The following is a 26,309-nucleotide window of genomic DNA, read 5'->3' as shown; positions in this document are numbered from 1 at the left end:
TCTAGTCTCAGAGGATGGGGGCCCCCATCTGGGAGTTCAGCAGGCTCCCGGTGCCTGAGTGGGAGGGGCAACTGCCCTCAACTCCTCTCCTGCTTCTCCTGTTCTGGAGGTCCACTGCTCCCACCTGCCTCTTCTGATCTCCCCACCCTCCCTCCTATGTCCCCAGGGCTGATGCAGCTTGGAGGGGGCTTTAGAGGGCAGGGGACCAGCCTGGGAGATCATCAGGCTCCCTGTGCCCAAGTGGGCAGGGTAACCTCCCTCTGCTCCTTTCCAGCTCCTCTGGTCCTGGAGGGCCCCTCCCGCCTGCCTCTCCTCTTCTCTCCTGGCCTCCCTTCTATGCCTCCAGGACCAACCCAGCCCAGAGGGGACCTCTGAGGACGTAGGACCCAGCCTGAGAGCCAGGCAGACTTCCCCAGCCAATTGGGCAGGGGAAACGCTGGGCCTACTCCCCCCATCCTAGCACCCAAAGGTCCCTCCAGGTGTGGGAACCTCTCCCCTCTCTCAGCCACCCCTCAGTGGCGCCAGTCCTGTCCGGCGTCCACTTCTCCTCCCCCCTCAGTCACCCCACGTCCTACCTGTTCACTTGGGGTTTCTTCCCTTCTCCTTGGAAATCAGGGTTCCCCACCAGCATCCAGCAGGCACCCTAGTTTTGGGGAGGCATGGACTCTATGCCTTCCTACACCACCATCTTGACTCTGCCATCCCCACCTTTACTTTTTTGTATGTGGATGTTCAGTTGTCCCAGTACCATTTGTTGAAAAGATATCATGCATTTTTCAACTTTTAATTAACATGTATTAATTTTATGATTGAAAACACTAAATCTGATAAAAATTATACAAAACTTTTCAAATTAAATTTAAATATATGTAGGAGGATAGTGGACTATCACAGAAATTGAAGGCAGGAAACTGATTCAAGGAGAATTGGGAAGGCTAATCTGTCATATGCAAAATAAAACTCAGAGAAATTAGAGAGAGGAGAGACAAACCTTTGGAAGAGTATTTTCAGAGGCTGAGTTTGTTTCATTTGAAGAGTAAGTTTGTGAACAATGTGGAGATAAAAGCAGTGAACATGGACTATGCTTTCAAAAAATTTGGTGATGAGAGAATCAGAGCTCAACGGAAAAGAAAAGGTGAGAGGAAGATTCTTTCAGTGTATCTTACAATGTAGACGAACATGTTTTTGAAAAAATAGAAGTTATTAGTTAAGAAAAGACTGAGGATGCAGGAAAAAAGGGGGAATAATTGATTTAAAAAATAAGATGTGAGAGAAGGACATCTAATAAGACACAGACTTTTGAGTAGAGCTATGGTTCATATGTGCTGAATGTAAGAAAGCAAAAGGAGGAAGGTTGAATGATAAGTTGAGAAACTGAAAAGGGTGGAAGGGAAGGTATGGGAAGAGATAGGAAGGGAAGAAGGTATGCAGCAGGAATGAGTGGGTCAAGGGTAAAAGGGGATGAGTTCTTCAATAGATAAAGAAAATCCTCTTTCCCTAACATGACATTCTGATGTGATCATTGAGTCCAAGTTTATAAACTTGACAAGCTGTTGTTTGCTGATTCACCTGTGTACAAGGCATATAGAATGGGAGTTCATCCCAGGTAGGTATTTTGCTTATATACTCTGAGACTTAATCAAAATAAAAAGATATGACTGGGGCCTCCCTGGTGGCGCAAGTGGTTGAGAGTCCGCCTGCCGATGCAGGGGATACGGGTTCGTGCCCCGGTCTGGGAGGATCCCATATGCCGCGGAGCGGCTGGGCCCGTGAGCCATGGCCGCTGAGCCTGCGCGTTCGGAGCCTGCGCGTCCAGAGCCTGTGCTCCGCAATGGGGGAGGCCACAACAGTGAGAGGCCCGCATACCGCAAAAAAAAAAAAAAAAAAAAGATATGACTCCTCTGAAAATCAAGACATCTAGCAATCCTGAGCCCACATTGAGGAATAGCAACAATCACTGAGCGGTTCAGGTTATTTGACCCCTTTAGAGAGAGAATCTGATTCATAGTTTGCCTCAGTCCTTACCATTCCCATATAAGTGTGGGATAGTAATCAATAAGTGATAAATGAAGCATAGAATTATAAGCAGAGATGATTATCTGCTTATTTATTAACTATTTAGTTTCACAGTTGAAAAAGAGGAGTGACGTGTTTACTTAGTGAAATCTATAATGAAGAAGACTGAGTGAGGGAAGAACATTGCTAATCAACAACCAAATCTGGCTTTATTGTGCTTAGGAATTCAAGGACATTTAACCCAACAATTATAAACCATGAATGGAAGTTGAGGGAGTTACCAAAATAAATACAGAGATGTTTTTAAATTAGAACAGTTCTACTTCTTCTCACCTCTCCTCTATGATACCGAGCAAATAATCAATGCACAAAACCCAAGATCCTCTAATTCCCAGAATGACAACTGGTACAAATGACTATTGCATTTTCACATTTCTGAGAATCTGAGAAAATAAGTACATTTTCATATAATATTGCTTTTGAGTGTTTGTTCCAAAGTAAGCCTGTTAAAGGTTATAGATCATATCTTTTTAACAATGCAGGTTATGAATGACCCTGATTTGTATAAATTTACAACTATCATTATAAGGCTTTTGAACAGTTCCCTAAAGCTGTTCATCTATATGAGCTTGAATAAATCATTGTCGCTTTCTCACTGTGTTTCAGAATTTTCACTTCTGAAGTACTGTAAGGTCTTCTTTCCCATCCAGCTGTATGACAACCTTCTAGCCACTAGAAAGAATGGAATGGGACTAACCTGCTTTTTTACTATAATGCTTATGAAATTTAAAAAGCATTTGATACATTCACACACTTAAATCAGCTCAGGCACGAAGGACGTTCCCCACATAGTTCCCTTTGGAAACGTGCACACACGTGAGAAATGTGTCCCACTTCTCCTTCACCCATCCTGTAGAAATAGTCTCATAAACAGAATGGAACGCTCGGGGTTGGGGGAAGGGAATCAGAAAGTTGCCAGATTTCTTTTCCTTTGCTTTGGCATCACATTCTATCTTTTCTGGTGTTTTGTGGTCTAGCTCTACTATTTCTCTCTACTCTGTGGGACCACCCACATGTAGTCTGGTTTTGTCTTTTGATCTTGAATGTGTCCCTTTTTCATAATCTTCCATCTGATCAATTTGGAGGAAGTTGAGAAGAAAGGCACTGGATGCCAGCAAACCTCATTTTCTGAGTATATCTAATTTAGAGTCTCTATAACACGGTCACATGGGAATAGGTATTCTGTATTTTCACATGGCTTTTTAGTCATTTATCCCCATCAGGAATGGATAGACCCACATTTTCCAACTAAGCTCTCCAAAAACACATAAACAGCAAGCTGTTCCTTGAATCTTTACAAAACAATATCAATAACAGCAAAGGAAAGAAGAAAACCACTCTAGCTTTAAAAAAAATGCTTTAGAGTTTTTACTCTAGTTGATGCCAAAGATAAAGGTTAAAAAGAGAAATTTAAATACACCCATACACGTACACAAGCAAGCATTTGTTTACTACCTTCTTCTCCACCCATTTTCCACAGGGGGGAGGGAGGGGGAAGATCATAAAACCACAGATTCCAATAATGTCTGGTGCTTGCAGCAGCTATTACAGTGGGACTGCCCTCATTTCTGTTAAAACTTTGTGTTGTTGTGATGTTTATTTTTATGTTCACCCCAGAATATAATTGGATACTTGAACATATTCATGTTATTGAGATTGTTTTGGGGGATGAGTGATACAATGTCACTTAATTGCTAGATTTTAAAAGTAGGGTTGGAGTTGTCTATCAACTTCAAATCAGTAGATATCACTAAGATTTCAATCAGTTGGTGCTAATGGTTATGATAAATAAGGAGGAATCGTTAAGGACTTCTGAGAGGCCAGGTAGGAAATTATAGCAACATTTCACTTCACAGCATGTTGAAGGATTGAAGCATGAAAACTGCCTTACAACATGAGACTTCCTTCTAAAATAATTCACTTTGTCACAGGTGAATTCCGATATTGTAGAAATAAAACTTCAATTCTCCAAACTTCTTTCTCCCTCTCTTTTTTCTTTCTTTTTCCCTTTACTACCTTCTTCGTTTTTCCCTTTCTTACTAACTTGGATTAGTACCCACCTATCTTAGGTTGATAGGATCACTATTTAATAGAGTATTAGTAAATTAATAAAGAATCTTTACCAACACTTTTAAAACAACAGTTCAGATGTTTCTAGAATTTTAAAAGAAATCAGAGAGATTATGAAACATGCCTTCTCTTCTTTTTAAAGAGATGTTTAATCTGAAATCGAGAAGCATTTGCCATCTTCCCAAAAATGTAATGAAAACTCTTATTACTAATTTCCAGTGGAATCTCAGTATGCCTTAATGTAGGAACTGCATTTGGATGACTATATTCTAAACATTTAAAGTGTTTTAACCACTAATTTTTGAATTGGAGAAGTGAAATCACTATGTTGTTAGATCAATAAAAGACATTTTATATCATTTAAATTATTAGAATTAGTTGCTGTTAAAGCAATCAGCATTATTTACTTTCAGGCAGCTTAGCATCATGGAAAGGTACTGCATTCTCAGTTCCCTTAGGCAACAAGAAGACAATCAAAGGCATAATTCTAAATTGACTTACACAGTGCAAGAAATTTACTGATCTAAAAATTTACTAAGAGGGAGACCAGCACATCTGCCCCTATAGGAAATGATTTTTGCATAGTAAGTGTTGATCTGCATAACCATATGATCATCGCAAGCGCTGATTACCAAATCTGAATCATCATTACTTAGCAAACTTCTATAAATACACATGGCACCATGTAATATATTCAGCTGTGCTAAATTAATGACAAAGTCCTTACCCGAAGGAGCTTGGGGGTCTAAAAACAAAGACTGACACAAAAGACAAAAATGTAGAACACACACTGAGCAGGGGAAAATTTTCAGTGAAATAAATTCAGTGAAGGATTTTTATGGTTTGTGGTAAAGGAAGAATTAAGAATTGATACAAAGTTTGCCTTTTGGATTGCTCTCACTACAAACTAAGTGCTGGCCTGTGAAAGAACTTCAACATTTTAATTTCTTTACTTAGGAATTTCAAACATGTATTTCTAACTGCATTTTTTTATATCTTCACATGAGTATATTTTAATTCCATAAAATCAACATATCCAAAACTGAACTCATTATCTCTTCTTTGCTGTTTTCTCATTCCTTAAATCAGCCCCTGCCTTGGTTAAAGGCACTGTCTTCTCGCATTGATTACCCAAGAAATTTCAGAGATAACTTCTCTCCATTCTCCTCCCTCACCTACCACCAAATTCAATTGATTACCAAATTGATACTGTGTTCTCCATTTGCTCTTTCTTAGTCCTAATTCAGATCTTCATATTTTATTTTAGATGATTATTGTGATCTTCGATCATTCTCCTTCCTAATCTACTCCTTAAGTCACTCTTCTAGAGCAAATCTTAGCCACTCTTGGTCCAACCCTTGAGGGCTCTCACTGTAAAGGCAGCGTTGCTTCCAATAGCATTTCTGGCTCTTTACCACCCAACCCACACCTCTCTTTCCATTCTTGTTTCCTACTAATACGTGCTTACCACACTCTAAAACTGTAACCTCATCTAGCTTCTTTGCATTCGTTTATGATACTCTGTCATTTTATACAGTTGTATATCTTTTTTCTACCTTTTCAAACATTTCAGACCTAGGAAAAAATGCTCTTCTCTTATGAAACTTTCTCCAGTAGCTCAGGTGGAATAAATATTGTTCTCCTGCATAACTGTACCTATATGAAATGGCAGAATTTTTGTCTAGTAGATATTGGTTGGCTGCCTCTCGAACAATAATATTCCCCTTACACCGACAAGAGCACCCAGATTTGTCCTTCCTCATTTGTTTGGCATGATAATGTCTGACATTGTTTTATCTGTTTTCTACCATGAGGGGATCAAGCCTGTGGTCAGAGCCAAACTTGAGTAAGGAGACATGAGAGATTCACTTTGATGATACATTTAGAATTCTTTATCAAGCTGCTTCTAAAATTGGACCCATCCATGGACTAATCTATTATGTGAGTTAATTGATTTCCTTTTTGCTTAAGCCAATGTGTCAGATTTGGGTTTTTTGACACATGCACCCCACAAATCCTATTTCTATCTATTTGGATTTTCTAATAACTCTTTACTTATAAATATTTTCTCCAGGGTAAATTATAAATTCTATGAAGACATGGAATGGTTTATATTTCCTGTGTCTCCTATCATGTGTATCCTGGCATATTCAGTTATCAGCAATTTAAGCAGAGACCACACAGTCATCTGTCAAGAATGCTTCCAGAAAAAAATACTTCAGGGATAGGAGATTGGACTACATGACCTGAGATGCCCCTTCTACCCCTCAGCATTTTTTATGACTCTATTAATTTTAAAAGCTCCCGAAGTATTCCATGCTGCAAAGTTGACTGAGATGGTTAACAGAGTAAAAAAAAAACAAAAACAAAAGAAAGAAAAAAGAAAAGAAAAACAAGATATTTTCATTTCCTAGAGCAGTCATAACAAAGTACCACAAACTGGATGGATTAAAACAACAGAAATTTATGAACTCCCAATTCTGGAGGATAAAAGTCCATAATCAAGATGTCAGCAGGACCATGCTCCCTCTGAAGTATCTAGGGAAGAATCTGTTCCATGCCCTTCTTTTAGTTTCCAGTGTTTGGCTAACAATCTCGGCGTTCCTTGGCTTGCAGCTGCGTAATTCCACATGTCTCCTCATATGGTACTCTCCCTGTGTCTTCACATGGCTGTCTTCTTATAAGGACACCAGTCATCTTGTAGTAGGAGCCTACCCTACTCCAATATGACCTCATTTTAGCTTAACTATTTACATCTACATCAACCAAATTTCCAAATAAGGTAGTGGAGGTTAGGACTTCAGCATATTTTATCTTGGGGGGACACAATTCAACCCATAACAAATGCCAGCAGCTACTGCTTTCTAGGAGGAAGTTTTATAGGGTTCTTTGCTCCACAGAGCAGAATAGGATAATTAAGACTCTGAGGGAGAAATCTAAATGATTTAAGGGAAGCAAAGAAAGAACTGACACCCAGTGACCAAAACCGTTTTTTAAACAGATACATTTTCCTCCATGATTGGCACTTACATGTGAAAGGAAACATAATCCCAGTACATACTGTTTAGCTCTGTCAGGCAAAAAGTGATTCATGTTAACAACATGACCTTACTGGTGACGAGGTGCTTTTATTCATTTTTGCTCATGAATAAATTAGCTCTTTAAAAAATTCATAGGAGAAAAATACTGTGTGAAGTTGTTTTCACTTTTATGGAGGTTATCTGTTTATCTAGATGAGAGCATTATGTAATTTTAATGAATGAAATGTAACAATACATTCTTTGGTTTCATAACAAGATTAAAATTGACTCTGAACATAATGTAGATCTTCCCTGTTGAAAGGCAAACCCCAAGCCTTTTTCATCTTCACAGAGGTGTTGTCACAGAACAAATCCGCTTAGAATCAGGCATATCTTGGTTCAGATCCCACCTCCACCAATATAATTGTCATGTGACCTTGGGCAAGATCCTCAACTTCCCCAAACTTCAGTTTCCTAAGCTATAACCTCAAAAGATTGTCGTGATGATTGAGTTAAGTAAGTTCATGCAGGACACTTACTGTCTAGCACATAGCATTTCATAAAAGGTGGTCATTGTCATTATCATCATTATTAGAATACGCTAGAAGAATTTCTATTCAAAAATATTTGTGGCAGAAACAAAAAAACCTAAAATATAATATTAGAGAAATTATCAGTTTTGTGGTCTTCTTCTTGCAGTTGCTTATATAATCACGTGAGGGACTGGAGTTCAGTTTTCTTCTGGGGAAAAAAAAGCATTCATCTTTCTAGACTATGAAAAGAAGGACTTGTTCAAGGGACTGTTTGTTTTTTTTTTTATATATATCTCTGTTCCTGCCACCCAATGTTAAATGTAGACTTCTTTTTGAAGCTTACTTCGAAGTGGATAGGCACCAGATAATTCAGAGAGAAACACCATGCTTTTGCACCATAGTAACCTGGATTGACTCTCTACACAGGTCCAAGCAGCTGGGTAATGACTAGTCTGTCATGCAGCCAATATTCTCTCCTCATCTTCCTCCTACATCCCTGGCCTGAAGGCTTCTTATCATCTGTCTGTCATATGTGGTGGCCCTCAAACATTTTTAGCCTCTTTTCTTCTTCTGCTCAACATTTTCAGTGGATGACCTATCCTCTCTGATGGAGTCTTACATCACCCAGGTAGTGATAACAACCAAACCTCTCAGTGAGCCACTTGCCTCCTAGATTTTTCTACCTAGTTATGGAAATCAATAGAATGTGAACTTAAGGGATTTATCTATATTGCTAACACTATATCCAGTGTATACCACAATGCCAAGCATAAAGGCGGGCTTCAGTAAAGACTGTTTAAATAAATAAAATGAAAGAATATTCCACATGTACCACTGACCATTTTTTCTCCAACCCTGCCCCCTAGTCTTAGTTGTCAATGGCACCATGTTTTATATGGCGCCTAATCTGGAAAATTGGGAACATATTTAGTTCTTTCCCTCCTTCACTTTCCACATCCAGTCAGTCACGAATTCTGTCAATTTTATCTTTTTAAAACTTGTCAAATTGGTCCACTTTATATTTTCATTCAGGTTACCATAATCTTTTGTCTTCATTGCCCTATCAGCGCTTATCTGGTCTTCCCACCATACCCGTTTTTGAATGGTACCCCTAGCCTGAACTGGAGTGAAATCCAAATTCTTCTTCATTGTGTACACATCCTCTTGAGAACTTTCCCAGCTTCATCTTATAACACTCACTGCTTCCCACTCTTTTTCTAGTCATGATAAATGGCCTCCCATGCTGTTCTTACTCGGACCTTCCCTACACTAACATACTTAGCCCTTGTCTCAGAAGGCGCCTCTTGCCAACTCCTTGTTTAACTTTTCCTTGGCCCTTGATTTGAGTTTAGATATCACCTCTTCTGGGCAGCTTACCCTGATTTCCCTCAGCCAAGACAAGTGTAGATGCTGTCACATTCTCCAGAGCCCAGAGCACACAGTTCTGATGTCATTTAGCATTTAGCATCCTGTATTGCCATTGCTTTTCTCCCCAGGAGATGCTATAGGCATATTGTATGCCGAGACTGTGTTTTATTCATTGATACATTCCCAGCACCTAGGACAATATTTGGCAAATAATCAACACTTAATAAATATTTGTTGAATAAATGTTACGTAGACACAGTGCAAAGTAGCCTTTGGCCAAAGCAGTGATTATAGTATTAGCAAATCTGTGTTTTTTTTTTTCTTCAGGATGGTTCACTTTGATTTATCTTGAACTGTTATGCAAGCTAACTAGGTACGGTAACTAAAAATGACTGTGCTTGACACTGACTGTAAAAATACCACTGTGCAGACTGTGTTTTTAAAAACCAATATTGAAGCTCAAATCATTTATAGTGGTATCCATATTAGATGCTCTCTACCTACATTCATTAAGTGTTGAAAGAATTTTTTTACATCTTTCCTACAGATTTCTCCTCCAGCTGCTACCATAATAGATTTCCTTACTTGGTCTGCACTGTTGCTAAATGCAAACACATCAGAATGTGGTACAGAATCCACCTGATTCCAGGAGTAAGCAGTAGTCCTATGAATCATCCATTGACTCATTCACTGTAAGCAGCAATTAGTCTAACCTGGCATTTGTAGGTATATGTGGAGGTTGGTTTGACCCACAGAGCTCTGCCCACACTTCCTACACTTAAGAAAGTTTCAAATTTGGAGGAATTACAGTTAAATAGTACATGCCTCATAATTGTCTCTTCTTCATACACGTATGGAATGGATTTTAAATTCCTGATATGTCTTTACATGTGAGGTTAGTTATTACATCAGCTATGATCAAACTGTCCTCTCAGTTTCATTGGTCCTGTTAAAATATCACAGTAGACCAAATCCCAAGTATGTATGTATGATGTATTGCATTTTAAGAATTCTTGCACTTAAAGAGTTGTTATTGATCTTTATAAATGTTCCATTATAACGTTTTACATATTTCTTTCACCATCAGCATTAACAACAGAGTTGTCGTTTAAAGTAATCCTGAATGAGCGGCATGACTAACAATACTGATAGGGCCAGAGATGAGAGAGCCTGGTGTTAACAGACTGAATTGTGTTCTCCCCAAATTCATATGTTGAAGCCCTAACCCAAAATTTGACTGTATTTAGAGATAGGGTCTTTAAAAAAGTGATAAAGGTTAAACGAGATCTTAAGGTTGGGTCCCTAATTTAAATATGACCAGACAAAATGCCATGTGAAGACACAGCTAACTAGCAGCCATCTGCAAACCAAGGAAAAGAGACCTCAGAGGAAATGAAACTGGCTGTTACCTTGATCTTGGACTTCCAGCCTCCAGAACTGAGAAAATAAATTTCTGTTTTTTAAGCCTCTTAGTCTGTAATAATTGGTTATGGCAGCCCAGGCAAACCCAAGATTTAAAGCCTACCTGGATCTGAGTCCTGGCCTTTATACTTACAACTGCATGCTGTGGGGGACATGTCTAATTCCTGAATTTCACTGCTTTATTTGTGAAAAGAGAATAACTAGAAATGCCACCTTTATGAGGTCATTGTGAGATAAGTCACAAATTAGGGTGATGGTGCTTTGTGTCTTTTAAAAGTGTTACAAAATTATTTTTAGTTATCTTTATCATATTGATATTCACTGAAAAGGAATCTGTATTATTTTTTATTTAAATTCAATTTTTGATTCTTTATTGGATATAACCAAATTTTTACTTTGTTTTGGGAAAATGGTCAGACTAGAGAAAAGAACCTGTGTGTTGCAGTCTCACAAAACTTCCAGCTTTACCAGCTGCTACCCATGTTAAATAGGGAGTTATTTAACTTCTCTGTCTCAATTTCTTTCTTTGTAAAATGGGTCTGAAAACAACTAGAGCACATGGGATTATAGAACTAAATCATAACATGTAGCCCCTGACACATGGCTGCATCTAAATAAAATCTATGTTGGTAGCATGGGTGCCTCTCACCTATCTAATTCCCCTTTTGTCCAGCATGTAGGAAACTCTATCCAGACATTCTTGTGTTGCATTCCTTTATTTCTTGGAGAAAATTAACAACAGCAACACAATAGCTAAGAATTAGTGATAACTCACCATGTTCTAGGCACCATAATAAATGCTTCAACTGGATTAATTTATTTAATCTTCACAACTCCCCCATTATTATACTCACTGTACACTTAAGAAAACTAAAGGGCCTCCCTGGTGGCGCAGTGGTTGAGAGTCCGCCTGCCGATGCAGGGGATACGGGTTCGTGCCCCGGTCTGGGAGGATCCCATATGCCGCGGAGCGGCTGGGCCCGTGAGCCATGGCCGCTGGGCCTGCGCGTCCGGAGCCTGTGCTCCGCAACGGGAGAGGCCACGACAGTGAGAGGCCCGCATACCGCAAAAAGAAAAAAAAAAAAAAAAGAAAGAAAAGAAAACTAAAGCCTGGAGTAAGGTTGCAAGATTGAGGGTGGCCAAGTATGGCATAGGATATACTGACACTAAAACACATTCATTGATTATTTGAAATTCACATTTAATTAGACATACTGTATTTTATCTGGCAATGCAGCCCAGAAAGGCTAAGTAACTTGCCTAAATTTACACAGGAGCCAGGATTCAAACCCTTGCATATGACTCACACAAACCCAAACCTTATTCTCTATGGATTACTGATTACCTGTGATATTAAGGAGACACCGTTTGGATAGGAGAAAATAAATTAAGCTGGGAATTACCCTAGCTGATAATTGAAATATCTTCATAGTTTGGGCTGGTTGTAAACAAGGGGCAAAGGCTTCAGGAAAGCTTTGGGCTCTGAACTGAGAACTTAAGGTCCTAATTAGTTGGGCAATCTGCTTTGACATCGAGAGCAGAACAAAGTTTAAAAGCAAAGTTTCTTTTTGCAGAGTTGTTAAAAATATCTTTTTTTCCTCTTGCATTGGAAAACATTTCCTTGAATTAGAAATAATGCTATGCTAAAATAGCTGTAAGCAAGTTAGAAAATGGCTGTTAAGTGTGGTTCTTTGTAGAAGATGGCACTCCATGATCACTTTGCCAGTGAGTTGTAGTGAATTGAAGCCGGAGCTCTGCCCATAGGTGGACATGTCCTTAAGTATCTAATCTGGTTCCTTCAGTCCTTACAGTGAAACAGGAGACCTTGTGCTGCACAGTAACCTATGGATCTGTTAATTACACCATTTATGAGGTGTGCGTATCATTGACACCTCTCTGTTCCCCTTCCAGGCAGCAAAGGATGTAGCCAAAAAGTAGGCAGAAAATCTGGAAAAGAGCATTTTGTAGGAGGAAAATATTGGATTTAATTAATTTATACAATTTATTTTCATCACAGTTATTTATTTATTTATTTTAGAAGACTGGGGAAGGCTTGACAAATATAACCACCTGCCTGCTGAACATATTCATATTTAAATAAATGAAAGAGGGCTTCCCTGGTGGCGCAGTGGTTGAGAGTCCGCCTGCTGATGCAGGGGACACGGGTTCATGCCCCGGTCCGGGAAGATCCCACATGCCGCAGAGCGGCTGGGCCCGTGAGCCATGGCCGATGAGCCTGTGTGTCCGGAGCCTGTGCTCTGCAATGGGAGAGGCCACTGCAGTGACAGGCCCGTGTACTGCAAAAAATAATAAATAAATAAATAAATAAATAAAAGAGAACAAGGGAAGAGCTAAATAAAGCTTAAAATAAAATATAAATTAAAACAATATGTGGTTGGGATGTCTGAGCCAAAAGTGGGATTGAAAACCATCAGTAATTGATTCTTTGGATGATAGAGGATCATAGGTTTAAAAAACACTTAAATGTTTAACTTTTAACTTCAGAGGTGAAAGTATTGATATCAAGTAACTTAATTTTAAATATGCTTAGAACTGTTGAGATGAGCCCCAACTTTATAGATTGTGTTTCTAAAGTTTTTTTTTTTCCTTTAGATTTTGGAATGTGTTTTATTATAGAAACTAGAAATTATGGTGACTTCTCCAGGTTAGCCCTCAAAAGCCTCCTTGATTCTTAATATACATGAACTGATATACTGACCCAGTAAAACAATTTTCTTCGTTCAGAGCTCAGATTTCAACAGGGCCATCCATAACCGTCTTGCCTTCTTCATGTCTGTTCTCTTGAAGAGCGGCTTGTGTAATTTAGCGGTCACCTTTAGAATAAAATCCAAACTGCTCTCACTCACGTAGGACTCACAATCTGACCCTTCTGCACTCTCCAGCCTCATCTTATTTCCTTCGCTTCTGACCAGACTTACTGGTCTTCTCAAATTAGCGTAAGATTTTACCTGCCTCCAGGCATTTGCACCTGTTTCCCTCTCTGTTTCTGTTTCTTTGCTGTTAACATGGCTGGTTCCTTGTTTCTGAGGCCTTCCCTCATTGTTCTGTATGGAGATGCACCCCCATTATTCTTCATACTGCAACTGGATTGTTCCCCTCAGAACCCTTATCCACATATCACTTATCCACTTAGCTCTTAGCCCAATTTACCATCTCCTCCGATTAGACTAGAAACTTGTGTAGGCAAGCTCCAGATCCGCATTACCTCTGGACTCCCCGGACTGAACACCATCTGTGCCATGTAGTGGGTGCTAAATAGATATTTGTTCAAGGAGTGATTGAATTTGTGTGTGCTCCCTGCTAAACTAACTAATAGCAGCTGAAGCAGGACTCTGAGTTCCTTTTGGCACAAGCCAGGGAATCGTCCTGAGAAACTTGTGCTAGTGTTTGAAGGCAGTTCCAAACACTGGAGAACTTCAGGCTGTCTTCGAGATAGGGGACAGCATTTCTGAATGGGTCTTCACGTGTGCCCAGATGCTCATATAATTAATTGAAATGGAAGTGGCTGAGACAGTTTTCTCTGTGGAGAATAAAATGTGTTGGAGGGAGTGTTTATATTTGGAGAGATGATTAGGAGTCTACTACAGAGTCCTGGCTAGGCATGGTGGCATTTTAACTAGGTGGATGGCAGTGGAGATTGAGAAAAGTTAACAAATTCCAGAGTTGTTTAAAAGTTTAAATCAGGAGTTCTCAAACTGCAGCATGATTTACAGATTGCTGGACCCTAAAGTCAGTTTCTGATTTAGGAGGTCTAGAGTGAAGCCTGAGAATTTACAGTTCTAACAAGTTTCCAGTTGATATTTATGTTCCTGGCCAGGGGACCTCACTTTAAGAACCACTATTTTAAATTCATGGGATTTATAATAAATTGAATGTTGGAAATAAAGGAAAAAATAGTAAAAAAGAATGATTTCTAGATTTCTGGCTTAAACCATGTTCTTTTCTCCTTCTCCTACACACCTATCCTTCTACACACACACACACACACACACACACACACACACACACACACACACACACACTGTTGTTCCCAATTACACATGGCAAACACCCTCAGCAGCTCTTTGTCCTTTTTCTGATATCAAAGTAAGCTCAATCTCAAAAACAACAACTATTCCATTCTTTTGAGCATCTGGGGAAGCTTACGGTGAGATCTTACATGGAAAACCCATTTTTCTGATCAGTTCTTATTTGTCTTTGGTTCTAGGGACATTTGAATCCAGGATCTCAAACGCCATGAGCTTACCCCCGTCTCTTTCTGTCTCTTGTCTCTCTCTAGATACATATCTCTCTCCAAATTCACATGAAGGAGAATAAGACCCCTAGAGCTTTGAGCTGACATTTCTACTGCATCAAGACCAAAGAGGAAAGAAGAAAGAGAACTTCCCTTCTTCCCTAAAAATAAATACTAAGGAAGGCTTGTGATTGGTTAAGCTTGAGTCATGGAACTGTTCCTGCACCAATCACTGTAACTGGGAATGTGGGCAATGGCAGTTAACCCAGATGGTGTCACGTTTCCAACGCTGTGGGCAGAGGAAGGGTAGTCTTGCAAGCCTTTCCAGAAATCCAAGTTTAGATGGGGGAGGCATAGTTCTACTGAGAAAGAGGATTACTGTTACCAGAAGGGAGAAATTAATTCAGAAAAAATAAAGCAGGTGTCCATCTTCAACTTGTAAGATTTTATTTCTCATAGCATCCTGCAGTAAGTAATAGTACTCACTACCATCTGCAGTTTTATATGTATTTTGGAGTTGATTTAATACATGAATTCTATACTAGGTTCTGGGAGGATAGGAATTACATCTTCTTTGTTCTCATTTGTGTGCCCGGGGCCTGGCAGGGTGACTAACACCTACTAGGTTCTTGATATGTCTAATGAATTAATTAATAAAATCCTCACTAATACTTTTCTTCTAGCTGAGTTCCCTCTCCTGCTGTAGTATTTCTTCTCTCCACCCAGTTTTGTGGCATCTTTTATTTACCCATGTTTATTAAAGGTTATTGTGTGAGGATTAACTAAGGGTCCCTAGGACTTCAGAATATTTAAGGCAGAGGTCAACAAAGTTTTTTCTGCAAGGCTCAGATGTTAAATATTTTAGGTTTTACAGACCATATGGGCTCAGGCACAACTACTCAACAACTCTGTAGCATGAAGACAACCATAGACAATATGTAAATTAATGGGTATGACTGTGTTCCAGTGATACCTGTTTATTAAGACAGGTGGTATGTCAGATTTTGCCTGAGGCCTATTGTCTGCTTACCTCCTGGGACAGCTCTGAGTTCACCAGTGTATACACAGCTTCGGCATTTAATGTCATAAGTCTCATTCTAGTGATATCATTATTTTGTTCTTTTCATAATCCTCAACAGATAGGTTTCTGATCCTTTCATTAAGTTTAGTAAAATGGAAAGTGATGTGATGTGAGTAAGAATGTTATACCTGAAGTGAAAAAGAGCTAAGCATGATTGAATGTTTTTGAGTGACCAGTAAATGAAGAAAGAAAAGTATCCCTGGGGCTTCACTGGTGGTGCAGTGGTTGAGAGTCCGCCTGCCGATGCAGGGGACACGGGTTTGTGCCCCGGTCTGGGAGGATCCCACATGCCGCGGAGCGGCTGGGCCCGTGAGCCATGGCCGCTGAGCCTGCGCGTCCGGAGCCTGTGCTCCACAACGGGAGAGGCCACAACAGTGAGAGGCCCAAGTGCAGCAAAACAAAACAAAACAAAACAAAAGTATCCCTGTAGTCTAGAGTTATATTTTCACTATATAATCACATTAACATAAAATAAGAATTGATTAGCATATCTTCTAAAGAGTGCACAAGATTGAGATATAAAGTTCGCCATGACTCATTTTATTTAGAAAATCAAGTTTAAAATTTCTGCCCTTTCAGCCCTGTTATAATTGCTTCGAAGAGTGCTTAGATACCTTAAGGTGAAGTTTGAACTTGATTGAGGAAAGGGAAAGGAAAATAGGAGTAAGACTTAGAAAGAAGGAGAAAGAATGAATTAAACTTGTCTTTTAGGCATTATGTGCTAATACACCATTGGAATATTTCAAATGCTAGTGATGCTAGCAGTGATATAATTTCTGAGGAAACTCATGCTCTAAGACTGATGGTCAATTTTATTATGGAAATCTGAATCACATGATGATATGGGAAGTTTCCAGCTATGAATATTTCACGCCCTAAGGATGTTCTTCCCAGCCCAGTGGAGAAAAAGAGATGCCTGTGGTACATGATCATGGCTGTGGAAAGCTTCTAATCATAGGTATGAGAATAGATTGATGTATGAGTAAATACCTGAATTGTCAAAGTGTCTCTTTACTAACTTCAGTGGGAACTTATGAATAAGGATGACACACTGGCATTACAAATAGTCCAGAGAGAAAGAACATCCTCAAATTATTCTTAGCTTTTTTTTTTTTCAATTCAATGGCTTATTTAGCCACCAGAGTCATTGCTTCATCCAAATTTGAGGAAAAGAAACGAAAGCAAATTGCTTAAAATTTTATTTTTCTTTGCATTAGGCCTTTTAAAGTCTTTAGATTTACCAAATTTTAGGAAGTAGAAGGGGCATTACAGTCCAATCCCTTGGCCCTCACTTCGAAGACAGGAATCTCTTTATTCCTGACAAACGATGTCTACCTTCTGCATGAAAAATGCCAGACAAAGAACCCGTCCTATATCTATCCCCATTTGGGACTTTCTCACTGTGAGAAATTTCCCTTTTGTTTTTATCCTAAATCTACTTGACTATAGGATCCACCTGTTGTTTTTAACCACTCTCGACTCTCAAGCAATATTTAGTGTCTTGTGTCTCTTCCACATGAGAGCTCATAAATTAATTGAAGAGAGATACATATACTTTCTATGCTTCTGGGTAAAATGGTTCCATTTTACCTCCCTGTTCTTCATATAAGGTGATTTGCAGTCCTCTCTCCCACCAAGCTCTTTACACAAGATGTGTTTCCCATTCATCAAGGTTCTGCTTGAAGTGAGAGCCTCAAATCTGGGGAAAATACTTCTGTTAGAGTCTGATCTGTGAGAAACATAATGAACGATTTTCTCTGACCAGACGTTCTTTTTATAAAGAACTATCTGGCTCACTAAATGCCATGTTTTTGGAGGATGGAGATCTATATGATATCATTGTTTCTAATAAAACTTTAAAAATTACTTAATTATGTGTAAGTCAGTTGCATAGGATTAAATGAATTAAATCCTCCAGTTCTCATCATTACACGTGTGTATTGTCCTTCTGTCTGTATGCATTTTTAATGTGTGTGTGGTATTGTGTATGTATTCCTCTCCTCCTCTTTTTTCTTACTCAGTACTGTTTTTTAAGAGATCTATGTGGGTAGGTGGATATTCAGTTTGTTGCTTCTAACTACTGCCTAGAACTTTGGGTTGTGCATTTATCCAAATTAACATGCCTGCTCTCCCGGTGATGGATATGCTGACTGTCTCTAAGACTCTGATACAGCAAGTAATACTGTATGAAATTTCCCAACCCTGTGTAAGAATTTGCTGGACCAGAGGGTATAAATATACTAAGTTGGAATAAATAATGCCAGATTGCTCCTCAGAATGACTACAATATTCTACCTTCATCTACACGAGGGTCTCTATAACCCCATAGTCTCACCAACATTTGGTATTTTCCAGGTTTCTAATTTTTGCCGGTTTAAAGAGATATCTTGCTGATACATATTGCTATTTTAATTTTCATTTTCTAGTTACTGATGAATTTGAGCGTCTTCCTATGTTTGTTGGTGTTTTTAAAATTTCCTCTTCTGCCAACTGCTTTTTCATTTCCTTTGTATTTATTTTTCCATTGACATTCCTATTTTTTTTTCTTGTTAGCTTGAAGGACTTCTTAAAATATTTTGAATAATGATTGTTTTTAAACATTGCAAATATCTTCCCTCAATATATCACACATTTCATACTTTTGTCCATTTATAATTATTTGGCTTATAATTTGTTTTTAAAATTTTGTTTAAAATTTCTTTATCCATATCATTCACAATATTTTCCTACCTTTTTCCTATTAACTTGATAGATTTTTAATCCATTAAGGTCCAACTTTGTATGTGTTGTGATCCAATTTTATTTTGTTTCACAAAATGAGCCACTATCCCCCACCCAAGTTAAGAACAAACCATCCTTTCCATGTTGGGTTAAATCATTGATTTACTCCCCAGATATGCATTTATTTATCTCTGAGTACTCTCTTTTGATCCATTGGTCCATTTGTCTGTTCTTGTGCTAATGCATGACTTTTATTACAATGACTTTGTAGTTTTTCTTCATATTTGGTTAGAAAAGTCTCCCCTTATTTTATTTTTTTATATTTGTCTGAGACATATTTGTAATATTTATTTTCTATGTAAATTTTAAGTATGTTTATCAAAACATCTAGCTGAAAATAGGAATGGGGTTACATTAAATTTATACATTAATGAGAGAATTGACATTTTTATACAATTAAATTTACTATTCAAGAAAATAAAATTCTTCTCCACTTATTCAGACCATATTTATATCCTTGTTTTAAAGTTCTTTCAAATAATAATTAAATACTAGTTTTAATCTAATTTCTAGGCATATATATTCAAAACTATACTTTTTAATGTTTTATTTTTCTTTTGGTTGTGTTTCACACATTTTGACATGTACTCTTTTTATTATCATTTAATTATAAATAGCATCGTACCTCATGCCTGAAAAAAGCTTTTTACTGTAAGCAGATCACAGCCTTCCTGCAGTTAGGAACACGAGACAGCACTTCAGCACTATACTTGGGGGCCATCTTAAACAGTGAAATCACCAACAAAAAGCACAAAAGTACAAAAACTTTGGCACTAAATACACCGCCAAAGGGACAGTTGTTTACAGTATGGGAGCTGGAACAAGAAGGCAGAGCGTTGCCATACTGGCCTCAGCCGATCAGGAAACTCACGTTTTTCACCACTTGACACATGACCACAAGTGACTGTGAGCATGCTGCAAGTACTGATTTGGAGGATTACAAATAAATTTTAGCAAGTAGGGAAATTTGCAAATATGAAATCCACGAACAAATAGTGAGGATGGACTGTTAGTACAAATTGTCCATAGAAATGTATACATTTCTCTCTCTCTCTCTCTCTCTCTCTCTCTCTCTCTCTCTCTCTCTCTGTCTTCCCATGCCCCTGAAATTACGATTCTCTCTTACACCTGTAATTTCCCCAAGTTATTTTTTTTTTTGGAGAGATTTGGGCAGGAGAAGCCAACAGACCATGTTAGTTGAATTGACTAGTACATAAATTAAGTCAGTAAGTAAAGTCATCAAGACAGATTACCCTGTTTAGTTGTGGAGGTCTCTAGGTTAAAGGCTTGACAGCAGTGATTGAGGTAGGCAAGTATAATACAGGGAAGGTAGTCCTGGAACTAGCCAGCGGATTACTGACCAAAGATCATCAGGTTAGCAACCAAGATGAGGAGGCAGTCATTACAGGGAAGAAAGAGAAGGGGAGAAGCTGAATATCTAGGTACAGTCTATGAACAGAAATCAGAACCACATAGAAGGAGGAATCCTAAATTACCCCCATCATATCAAACATCAACTGGGATTGCTCTGAGGGTGTGGATAGGGGAGAGCTGCATTTGGTCAGTGCTTACTTCCAAGCCACGGAAATAATTGTGCCCGTGGCTTTCCTTACTGTTGTACTTCTTCAGTGACTCATAGCAGGTGGTGGTGGTGTTATTGTTTATGAATTGTTTTTACCTAGTGTTGATGACAGTGCTTCTTCCTCTAACCTGATCTAATTCAGTCTAAATTCTCCCAAGGTCACATAGTCTGAATTATTAGGTTCTCCTAAGAGGGCTGAGACCTATGTCAGAGAATCCTAGTGCCTGATCTGGGATCAGATCATCTCTCCAAAGTGTACTTCTTGTTTACCAAAATGCTTTTACCCTGCTATATTATCAATATGCTTTCTCTTTCATTGAAAACTAATAGAAATGCATCCACTTATAATGCCATTTTTTAGACTGTTTTTCCCTCAAGGTAGCTATTGGTATTTTAATTATTTGGATAACTGAGATCAAGCATAAATTTGTATAAATTATTATAGCACCCACCCATGGATAATCCAATATTTTTCTTTAGTTAGCTATTTTTTCTCTTATAAATACAGCCTTCATTTGGCATAATTGAAATAAGTATGTGGAATAAGAACTGCTGACTGTTTTTAGCAGCTTGTTTTATTAGATTTGTCCACCCAAAATATTTCCAAACAAAATACTACTGTTGTGAAGAGGCTTTTGTTTCTACAGTGAAAAGGATTTTGGAAAATTAATATAAGGATCTTCAAAATCAGTAGTAATTGCTGTTTGATACCAGATTCAATTTCAGTTAGGTTCAATTTTAGTTTTCCCTGCCACACTGAAAATCCATATCCCATCTCACCACACTCTGTACAATTTAGTAAAACATAAATCCTCTGAGGGTGGACTCTATACATGGTTATCTTTTCAAATGCATCTTTAACTGCCAGATGGAAAGACATTGTGATCTGAATATTGTCTTTTAAAACAGGTAAATTTGTTGCAACCACAAATTTAGGTGGCAGTAGAATGACTTGAGCTACCAAACAAGCATGAAAGGACAGTAAAGACAGAGCAGTTTTTCTCTGAAATATTTTGGATAGAATTGTATAAATAAAGGACTTTTTTGCCTGAGCAGTGGATTCACTGTGTCTCAAAAGTCCTGCAGGTTATGTTTTCTCCAATATTTCTTGTTCCATTTCTAAGCTGTTTTTAAGGCCTATGTGAAAAGAGGTTAACTTTATTTTTATGGACCAAAAAAAAAAAAAACGCTTTTCATCTCTGAAGCAAGTTGAGCTTTTGTATTTCTTTTGCAGTGCAAGAAATCATGATAATTTGGATTCTGAATTCATGGAATTGGATTTAGAAACCAATTGGGTTTTGGAACTTGTAGCAGTAGAATCAACTGGGAGGACCCAATTTTATCCAATTTGTAGCTTGATTTCATCCAGCAAGACATACTTAAGCATAAAGACCTAAACGTGGTAGGTGTTGTATTGAAATAGCATTGCACTTGGGATGCAATGAGGCATAAAGTAATGCTGAATGCTCTACATTCACTAACACAACATTATTCCAGCATGACACACAATCCAAAGCTTTTGCAATTACAGCTATGACCTCAAATTAGATTTTAAAACATGTATATATGTATATGCATTTAAAATTTTTCCCTTCATTTTATCTCCTAATAGTTTAGAAATGCAAATGCTGGTGGCTTCTTAAAATAACTCTATTCACCCAGAATATCATCCTTCCACTCAATTGACTTTTCTTTAGACAAAGTCTGGTCTTTTCAGGGATGGGCGGGACCAAAGCTTGGCTTTTAGGGAATGAAGTTAGGGGCCAAGGAGCCCCTGCTTCTGTTACAGTGAAGTTTCACTATTTACCTGAGATGGTTAAATTGCTTTCTCATTGAGATGTAGGGATTTTTTCCATATAAATTAAAAGCAAGACTCACATAAGGTTTTTAAAGGCACAGTGACAGTGCCAGCTGGGCTGATAGAAAAGTCCCCCTTCCTCTCCTGTGTCAAGATTAAGTCACAGGGGGCTCTTCACTGCCTCAAGGCTCTAATTCTGAGCGACAAGAGCTCCGAGTGGTATCGTAACATTTTCTCTGGGCTTGTAGAAGCATTTTCTTTCCCTCAGAAAGTGTTTCACATCACTGGGGGCCCCAGGAGGGGGAGAGCCTCCCCACCTCCATTGGCTGCATCCCCACAGTACCAGGCCACAAAAGACTTGGACTGACATGCATATTGTCTAAATATGCCCGATGTGTGAGCATTTCATTTGTGCCTTATGTCCCACAGCTTCCTGCCTCCCTTAGAAGATTATATAATCACTTATCTTTTCTATTTTTAAAGCAGATTAATTTGATTTAGTAGAAAGGAGACAAGGGAGAAAAGAAAGGGATAATGGGAGAAAGCCAATATTATTTCTTTCAAAGCAGTTTGGTTTAGAGTAATTTTAATGGGTCTGGAAAATTAGAATTGGAAAAAGAAAATCAATTGTGATGCTGTATTCTAGTTTGGAAGGGAACATAAATCCACACTGGCACTGACTTCCTAGTGGTAGATAATTAGGACTGCTTTGTTCTCTTGTGGGAGAAGCAGGGGATTCATTGGTTTCTTACACCTATTATTATTATTAACAAAGTCATGAATACCAAAAATTCTCTTAGGAATACAAGATATGTGCAGGACACATCCATCATGGGAGAAAAGGGAAAGCAGCATGTCTATCTCCTTCATTGTGGGAAAGGCCTCTGTCCTCACCATGGGCATATCATGGGCCTTTCCCTTCCCTGTCCCACTTGTTGAACATCAGATTAACTCCCTCAGTCTGTTTTATCCATGGATATTTCTGAAGATTTTATCCTCAAAAATTATTCTGAAATAGTAAAATAAATGCAGTCTCTATATCTTGGATTTTTATGCAATCTAAAGCTTTAGGAAACTTTTAGTTTTAAATAGACTCTTTTTTGTTCCTTTTGTTTATTTCACTTTGACAATTTCAGAACAAAAGCTAGGCTCATGTGTCTGAGGATACAGAAAATATATTTATGGAGGGTGAAGAAATTGTAACTAGTCATGGTGAGAGGAATATTCTAGGAGGAACAAAAGAGGGGAAACAAAGGCTGAGGAAACTGTACCTTGTCAAAATTACATTCTGTGAAGTTGATCGAAGTGATTTTGAAAAGAAAATGTGAGAAAGAGTGTTGGGGTCATAGGAATAAATGAAGAAATGCTAGAATTGCCCTCTTGGAATGGATACAAAGGAAAATGGTACGAAACACCTGTATAACTTCTAGGAAGATATACCTGTCAGTAAGGCAAATACTTGGTTATGAGAATCAAAGAGGAGACGTTGTGTAAAATACTGTGGGAAGCTGAAGATAAGTTCAAACAGTGTCAAAGACAAATTGCCCTGTACAGAGTGAAATAGAAGAGGAATGCTTTATTTAAGACTATTGCAATAGGGGAGAGAGATTGGACCCAAATGAAAGGTGGGAGAGTCTTTCAATACTGAAGTGAGTTGGTGAAAAAAGTACTGAGGGTGGTTAGGGGGAGGTTGGTAAATGTGATTAGGCCATTTGTGTTTGCTAATTATTGTTTATGAAAGTAGGCTCCTACCCTCTCACAGAGACTGCGAGATTGAGTGCAATCTTTCTTGATTACATTTCAAAAGGTTGGCTCCCAGATCCTTGAGAAAGACAATCCTGGGTTATAAAACTGTCAAGAGGCTAGGAGAAGATTTACATCTCAGACCTGGGAGAACAGGAATTTATAATTGCAAGTTTTCTAAGAAAAGAGAGGTCAGAGGCCTCTAGTCAAGAAAATAAGGCTTCATTAAGCTGAGGGGAACTTTAAGGCCATTGTATTGGTCAAAAAATACCAAAATTGTGAATGTGGGGAATTCCTCAGACCTAACTTTCATTATAGGTATACTTTGTTTTATTGCACTTTGCTTTATTATGCTTTGCAGATAACTATGGTTTTTACAAATTGAAGGTCTGAGGCAACCCTGTGTCAGGCGAATCTCTTAGGACCATTTTTCCAATAGCATTTTTTCACTTTGTCTCTCTGTGTCACATTTTGATACTTGTCATAATATTTCAAACTTTTTTCAGTATTATTATATTTGCTATGGTAGTCTGTGATCGGTGATCTTTGATGTCAGTATTGTAATTATTTGGGGGTGCCTCGAACAGTGCCCATTTAAGACAGCAAACTTAATTCATAAATGTTGTAGGTGTAGTGATTGCTCCACCAGCCAGTCGTTCCCCATCTCTCTCCCTCTCCTCAGGCCTCCCTATTCCCTGAGACACAACAGTATTAAAATTAGGTCAGTGCGTAACCCTACAATGGCTTCAAAGTGTTCAGTTGAAAGGAAGAATTGCACATAGAAACACAAGAATGATAAAGAAGCAAAATAGCCTTAATGCTGATATGGAGAAAGTTTTAGTGGTGTGGATCGAAGATCAAACCAGCCACAACATTCCCTTAAGCCAAAGCCTAATCCATAGCAAGGCCCTAACTTTCTTGCATTCTGTGGAGGCTGAGGGAGGTGAGGAACTTGCAGAAAAAAAGTTTGAAGCTAATAGAGTTTGGTTCATGAGGTTGAAGGAAAGAAGCCATCTACATAACATAAAATTGCAAGGTAAAGTAGCAAGTGCTGATGTAGAAGCTGAAGCAAGTTATCCAGAAAAATCTAGCTAAGATAATTAATTACGATAGTTATACTAAACAATAGATTTTCAATGTAGACAAAACAGGCTTCTATTGGAAGAAGATGCGATCTAGGACTTTCATAGCTAGAGAGGAGACATCAATGCCTGGCTTCAGAACTTCAAAGGACAGGCTGACTCTCTTGTTAGGGGCTAATGCAGCTGATGACTTTAAGTTGAAGCCAGTGTTCATTTACCATTCAAAAAGTCCTGTGGCCCTTAAGAATTATGCTAAATCTACTCTGCCTATGCTTTATAAATGTAACAACGAAGTCTGGATGACAGCACATCTGTTGACAACATGGTTTACTGAATATTTTAGCCCCATTCTTGAGACCTACTGCTCAGGAAAAAAAAAAAAAAAGATACCTTTCAAAATACTACTGCTTATTGACAATGCACTAAGAGCTCTGACAGAATTGTACGTGACTACTGTTGTTTTCATGTCTGCTAACACAACATCCATTCTTTAGCCCATGGATCAAGGAGTCATTTTGACTTTCAAGTCTTATTATTTCAAAAGGCTATGGCTGCCATAGATAGTGATTATTCTGATGGATCTGGACAAAGTCACTTGAAAACCTTCTGAAAAAGATTCACCATTCTAGATGCCTTTAAGAACACTCATGATTCATGGGAAGAGGTCAAAATATCGGAATTTGGAAGCAGTTGATTCCAACCCCCATGGATGACTTTGAGAGATTCGAGACTTCAGTGGAGGAAGTCACAGTAGATGTGGTAGAAATAGAAAGAGATCTAGAACTAGAAGTGTAGTCTGAAGATGTGACTGAATTACTGCAATCTCATGATAAAACTTTTAACAGTTGAGGAGTTGCTTCTTACGAATGAGCAGACAAAGTGGTTTCTTGAGATGAGATCTACTCCTGGTAAAGATGCTGTGAAGATTGTTTAAATGGCAGCAAAGAATTTAGAATATTGCATGAACTTAGTTAATAAGGCAGGGGCATGGTTTGAGAGATTTGACTATAGTTTTGAAAGAAGTTTTACTGTGGGTGGAACATCAAACAGCACTTCATGCTACAGAGAAATTGTGAAAGGAAGAGCCAATCTATAAGCCAAACTTCACTGTCGTCTTATTTTAAGAAATAGCCACAGCCACCCCAGCTTTCAGCACCACCAGCCTGATCAGTCAGCAATATTGAGGCAAGAGTCCATTAGCAGATGTTACCAGTCGCTGAAGACTCAGAAGACGGTTAGTATTTTTAGCAGGAAGATATTTTTAAATTAAGGTATATACATTGTTTTTTAGACTTAATGCTATTTATTGCACACTTAATAGACTACAGTATAGTGTAAACATAATGCTTATATGCACTGAGAAACAAAAAGGATTCTGTGACTTGCTTTATTATAATATTTGCTTTATTGCAGTGGTCTGGAACAAAACCCACAATATCTCTGAGGTGTGCTTATATATAAAATAGAAATATATGAATCTACTCACTAGGATTGTTCT

This window comes from Mesoplodon densirostris, chromosome 3 (genome assembly GCF_025265405.1).
Source record: "Mesoplodon densirostris isolate mMesDen1 chromosome 3, mMesDen1 primary haplotype, whole genome shotgun sequence".
Lineage (NCBI taxonomy): Eukaryota > Metazoa > Chordata > Mammalia > Artiodactyla > Ziphiidae > Mesoplodon > Mesoplodon densirostris.
The sequence above is the reverse complement of the archived record's forward strand: the minus strand, read 5'-3'. Positions refer to the sequence as shown.